Consider the following 6786-nt stretch of genomic DNA (forward strand, 5'->3'; position numbering starts at 1 on the left):
CCCTCAGCCTATCTGTGCCCCTGGACTTCTGGGAAGCAGGCAGCCTTCCTCTCCTGCACCACCCCCTCTTGCTGCCCACTGCCCATGCCTGGGCCTCCGATCCCTTTTCCCGGGCACTTGCTGAATGGAGCCTTGTTCTCCACCACTGGTGAGGGCATCGCTCAGCGAGGGCAGCCCCTGCAGGGGGCTGTGCTGTTTTCATCCCAAGTTGCCAGCCCGTTGGGCGGGACTCAGCCCAAGCCCCTTGCTCAAAGAGCTTCTCGGAAAGCATCTGAGGGGAGCTGGGGTGCTGCGGGGAGCAGGCTCTGTGCCCACCCTGACCATTGTGTCTGTGCCAAGGTGAGTCATTTAGTGGGCACCAGGAGAGGCCCTGGGGGGTGGCCCAGCAATGCCAGGGCTCCAGCACTGCAGACAAGGGCTGACTGCTGGTCCCCTCCCCTGCTCTCAGAGCCAGCTCAGCCCCTGAGCCCCTGTCCTAGCAATACCCCTTCCTCCACACTAGGGGAGGTGCTCTTCATTTGGGCATGTTTTATGGGCTGGTTGACAAGATTTCCCTGTTAATCTCAGGCAGAGAGAGGAGATGAGCACCACTCCTAATTTTTTTTTTTTTGGGGGGGGTGCTGTGCCTCGCAGCTGGAGAAGGAAATGGCAACCCACTCCAGTGTTCTTGCCTGGAGAATCCCAGGGACGGTGGAGCCTGGTGGGCTGCCATCTATGAAGTCGCACAGAGTCGGACACGACTGAAGCAACTTAGCAGTGCCTCGCAGCATCTGCCATTTCACTTCCCCAACCAGGGATCGAACCAGCATTCCCTGCCTTGGAAGCGCAGTCTTAACCACTGGACCATCAGATCAGATCAGATCAGATCAGTCGCTCAGTCGTGTCTGACTCTGTGACCCCATGAATTGCAGCACACCAGGCCTCCCTGTCCATTACCAACTCCTGGAGTTCACTGAGATTCATGTCCATCAAGTCAGTGATGCCATCCAGCCATCTCATCCTCTGTCGTCCCCTTCTCCTCTTGCCCCCAATCCCTCCCAGCATCAGAGTCTTTTCCAATGAGTCAACTCTTCGCATGAGGTGGCCAAAGTACTGGAGTTTCAGCTTTAGCATTATTCCTTCCAAAGAAATCCCAGGGCTGATCTCCTTCAGAATGGACTGGTTGGATCTCCTTGCAGTCCAAGGGACGCTCAAGAGTCTTCTCCAACACCACAGTTCAAAAGCATCAATTCTTTGGCGCTCAGCCTTCTTCACAGTCCAGCTGTCACATCCATACATGACCACAGGAAAAACCATAGCCTTGACTTGACGAACCTTTGTTGGCAAAGTAATGTCTCTGCTTTTGAATATGCTATCTAGGTTGGTCATAACTTTTCTTCCAAGGAGTAAGCATCTTTTAATTTCATGGCTGCAGTCACCATCTGCAGTGATTTTGGAGCCCAGAAAAATAAAGTCTGACACTGTTTCCACTGTTTCCCCATCTATTTCCCATGAAGTGATGGGACCGGATGCCATGATCTTCATTTTCTGACTTTCTAATTGTTTAGCAGAGTCTGCTGCTGGGCCTGAGGAGTATCATGGGGAGGGGAATGATGAGAAGCAGGCACCCAGTGACTTGATCCTGTTGTGGTTTGGGGAACTGAGGAAGGATGAGGGTGGGGAGTGACCTTAGAGGAAGAACAAGGCTGGGGACAAGCCCTTGTCCCAACTCCTCTCCGTGGCTTGGAGTGGCTGCGTTTCCAGCCTGCCAGGCAAGTCACAGTGCTGCCTTCTCTCTTTGTCCAAGTGAAATCTACTTGAAATGAGTGCAAAGCAGTCCTGGAGGAAAAAGCTGTAACAAAGCAGAAAGGGCTTGTCAGGAACACTCAGTAACTGTTTTTGTGAAACACCAGCTTGTTTCAGCAGCAGCAGGTGAGGCCCCCTCTTCACCCGCTTCAGCCACCTCACTGGGCCCTTTTCACCCACCTGTATCCTCTCCCTTCCCCCTATTGTCAACCCCTATCTCTCCTTCAGACACATCCCCACACTCAGCCCTTATCTATGTGATGTTCACACACAGAAGCAAAGAGGTGGTGGACAGATTTGGCCATGGTCGTTTGTCAAAACTTCATTACTTTTTATTTACATGCATTGTAGAAAAATCAGAGAATACAGATAAGCAGAACAGAAAAATTAATTAGCCATCATTTTGCCACCTGGAGATATAAACAGATTTTTTTTCTACATGTATAAATTCATTTTTAAAAAGTAGGCTCATGCTGTACAAATTATTTTGTAATCTGCTTTTTATTTCCTTGACAATATGTTGTGAACATCTTTTCATATCCATAAATATTTATCACCATCATCATTTTAACAGTTGCATGGTTTTCCACCATGTGCATGAATGTGCGTGACTGCTAAGTCACTTCAGCCGTGTCTGACTCTTTGTGACCCTATAGACTATATAGCCTGCCAGGCTCCTCAGTCCATGAGATTCTCCAGGCAAGAATACTGGAGTAGGTAGCCATTCCCTTCTCCAGAGGATCTCCCCAAGCCAGGGATCAAACCCAGGTCTGTCTCCTGAATTGCAGGCAGATTCTTTACTATCTGAGCCACCAGGGAAGCTCGTGCATGGATGTAACCAGGCCCTATTGTTGCACAGTTCTGTCCCCTCTCTCTCTTTGTTCTAGATTATACTGTGATGCACATTTGCTCCAGGTAGACATAGCTCCCAGCCTCTACCTCTACTCGCCTCCTCCCAGTCTGGCTGCAGCCCCATTCTCCATGGCACCTCCTCTCCTGCTTCCCTAATCTTTGGAAGCCTCATCATCCAAAGCCTCAGGCCAGTCCCTGGATGGCCTTCTGGACTGGACAGAAGAACGATGCTGGCTCTGGGAAGAGGACGCCTGGACACCCCTCCCCACAGCTTTCAGCCAAATCAGGTCCTATTTCAAGCTGAGTTGGGGACAATTCAAGCTGAGTCGGGGACAATTCAAGCTGAGTCAGGGACAAGATGACCTCCCACTCACTATGCCCATCCTCTACATCAGAATCTTCCAGGATGACCTGTCTACAGCCCAAATACCTTCCAGGACAGATCAACCCTCCACCTGGCCTCCACCCACACAGAAGGTGCCCAGCATGTTCCAAATTTGCCAGCCTCCAATTCAAGGGGCCCTTTTGTCCCTCGACTGCTGCCCACTGACTCCCTGCTGCTCTCCCAGTGCCTGACACAGCATGGTGGTTGGCAGGCCTCATGAGTGGGATGGAGGGAACATGGGTCTCTGGCCAACCCCTTGCCAGAATCCATGCACTTGGGGACCCATCCCTGAGGAAGGGAACTGAGTGACCACTAGATGGCAGTGCTGAGCTGCCCAGATCTGAGCAGCCTGGTGGCCATAGTCCTTTGGAGGCAGGAAGAAAGCTCGTCTCAGGCTTTCTAAAACCCCTAAGTGCATCAGGCTTTCTAAAACCTCTAAAAGAGGGGTCACTAGAATTGCCTCTGACTGCTATGGCAGCGCCCTCTAGGGGAGAGAGCAAGGCCATTCAATAGCTGTATGATTCTGGATGACTCAGGAACCTTCTTTGAGTCTCCATTTCCACACCTCCATAATGAGGTCTAGACAAACTTACTTCCAAGGTAGTTGTAAGAAAAACTATCAGTGAAAGCCAGACACAGCAGGTGCTTGACAAATCCTAGCTTCCATTTAATAACACCTACCAGGGGCTTCCTGGGTGGCGCTAGTGATAAAGAACTCACCTGCCAATGCAGGAGGTGCCTGAGACACGAGTTCGATCCCTGGGTTGGGAAGATCCCCTGGAGGAGGAAATGGCAACCCACTCCAGCAGTCTTGCCTGGAAAATTCCATGGACAGAGGAGCCCGGCAGGCTACAGTCCATAGGGTCGCAAAGAGTCAGACACAACTGAAGTGACTTAGCACGCATGCACCAAGTGCTTTACCTGTTTCCATGTTAGCACATCTCTGATGGGGTGGGCCTGGACGGGTGGGAGCTGGGTCTTCTAGGGGAGCTGCCATGTCCTGTCGACTCCATTGGGGTTGGAGCAGGGACAGCATGTGGGCAGGGGCACCCCACAAACGGCAGTGTGGACAGGATGTGGGAGGTGGTGGCAGCCAGTGAAGAGAAGGTGGGAGTCAGCATTCTTCACCCCCCAGACCACTAGCTGTTTATAGCTTTGGGTCTCCCAGGGAACATGTGAGAGTTAGGTCCCACTGTCCTAGCGGAGACTGAATAGAGGCTGTTTCCCACCCTGCTTTCTCATCTCCCTGACTCCCCCAGTGGGCTCTATCCTTCCATCTTTGCCCTTTCCCAGACCTTGTGGACTTGAGACCCATAGTTCCATTGGCTTGAGAACCTCTTGGTGTGTCAACATCTCCCATGGGGATGGGTCTCTTCTACACTTGAACCTGAGGCTTCCCAAGGACAAGGCTCCCAGTAGATGGGGTCTTCCCAGTGCTATATCTATGTCTTCATCAGACTTCAGACTCAGGCAACCACAGACAGAAGCCGCCTCTCTCCTTGGGTGGGAGCCATCTGATCAGAGGATCTATGGTTCACTGTCAGCTGGGAGCTTCGAGGGCAGGCGATATCCTTCTTTTGGAGGACGGCTGCCTTGGGCCAGGGATGGTTCCTTCTCCCATCCTGAGCCTGTGCCCAGCCTTGCCCTGCAGGTTAGAAGCATCCAACTCCTGTGGCTGCAGAAGGGTTCTCAGCTGAACACCTAGACTCCTTTCCCTTCTCTTCTCTGGTCCCTCAGCCTTCGGAGGCATCAGCTCATTCACCTTCACAGACCCAGGGGCCAGCCTGCTGCTTTGGGGTTAATAAGTTTGGGCCCTTCTCTGCCCCATCTCCCCACCTAGCCAGGGCCTGCTCCAGCCTGCCCCCCACCTCCCAGCCTCTAACTCTGAGACTAGCTCTCTAATTGCTTTCCTTGATCTGCTCTGCTCCATGCTCCCTTCCATCTCCCTGGCTGACTGCGTCCCTTTGAGAGTGAGAGGCGGAGACCAGATGTGTCCCTGGAGGGAGGAGAGGGCTGGCAGGCAGCATGTTATTTCCAATCCAGTGGTCTTCCAAATGGACAGGATGAGCTAGGAGGGCAGCGCTGTGGGCAAGCTGGGGAGAGCCCCAGGATGAGCTGGAAGACACAGCCATGGTCTCCAGGTTCCTGGCATGACTTGTTCCTCCCTCCCCCCTCCCCCCTCTACCCAAACTCCATCCCAAGGCCTGCTGGTCCCTAGTCACAAAAAAAACATGGAGAAGGGGAAGACAGCCAGGACCTAGATTCTATCTGGGAACCAGGATCCCCCAAACTTAGGCTAAGAGCCAAAGGAACATTCTGGGAGTCTGAAGACTGATGAGGAGGGGTCTGGGAGGCAGGATGGCTGAGTTTAGCAGCTGCCAAGGAGGATCCCCATGCAGTGATGAAGTTCCCTGTGGGTGCCAAGCCAATGGCTGGGTGTGGGGAGGACCCAGTGGGAAAAGCCCAGTCCCTCCCTCCTGACAGGTCCTGATACTGATGGAGGTTGGAGCTGACGCACAGGTGACAAGGACTCCATCCTGACTCATGTTGTTCTGTGTCTGCAGCTCCTGGCACTGAGCCTGGGTCTCTGAACTGGGGCAGGAATTTGTGCCCCTGGGTGGGACCCAGACCTGCACTGCGGGGCCTCGGGTGGCTGTGAAGATCAGGGGAAGAGAGAACTTCTGAACTCCCTGAAGTAGAGCGAGGCCCCCCTCCCTGCCAAGGCTGGCAGGTTGAAGCGGGAGGGGGCCTTAGGGCAGCAGATGGGGGAGCCATTGATTGCCGCCTCTCATGGAACAATCGGATCTCAGAGTGTCATCGCTGCCTACGGAGGTCAGCTGGGAGCTGGCTGTCAGCTTGCTGTCCCCAACCCAATAGCCTCTGCCAGCTCCCTGAACCAGCCAGGCTGCCGCCTTGTGAGCTAGACACCTCAGCCCGACCCCCTGTGATTGAGATCAAGGAGCCCACGTGCTTAACTCCATCGGCGGAGTCTGTACATTTAATGGGTCACCCAAGAGCACATTTTGCACCACGGAGCCACGAGTGTTTGCCTAGCAAATGGTCGGCGGCAGAACAACCTTGTCAAAAGTGACCTCTTCCCCCTGTGAGCGGCCCCCAGCCCAAGTGACTTCAGCCTCCTGCAACGGAGCCTGTTGTGCGAAGCTTGCCCTCCTGGCCCTGGTTACCAGCTGCTTTGCTCTCTGCCTCTGCACTTGCAGGGGTGATGGTGATGATCAAGTGAGATAATGTATGTGAGGGCCCCAGGAAATGCAGAAGTTATTCTATGTCGATCCAACCAGCAGGAAGCGAGGCCTCCTGAGGTCAAGGCGGCACACCAGGCCGCTGGGGGGTCCAGATGTGAGGCAGTGACTGCTTCTGTGGGACATGGCACACAGGGGGAAAAAACTCATTAAGACTAATTGGAGAGGAGGAAATCCCCGGCTCGCGGAAAGAAATGATGTCTGCTCACTTCTAAAGGGAAGCAGCTCGGTGTCATGCATAGATCCAACCAGACCCAGGTCTGAGTCCTGAAGCTGCCACTTAGCCATCTAACTTCGGGCACGTTTTGTTAACCTTTCTGTCCATTTCCTCATTATACCGCGTAAGGTCGTGAAGTTGTGAGCTGCCTGCAGCCAGTAGGAATGCAGGGTACCCCTTTGCATGCTCCGCTCCTCCAAAAAGGCATGGAAACTGAGCGGGGAAGGGTGCCCCAGGTAAAAGGGGAGGAGGCACCCCCAGAGCAGTTTGAAATTAGCGGCATTATT

The sequence above is a fragment of the Bos mutus genome, chromosome 19, assembly GCF_027580195.1.
Source record: "Bos mutus isolate GX-2022 chromosome 19, NWIPB_WYAK_1.1, whole genome shotgun sequence".
Lineage (NCBI taxonomy): Eukaryota > Metazoa > Chordata > Mammalia > Artiodactyla > Bovidae > Bos > Bos mutus.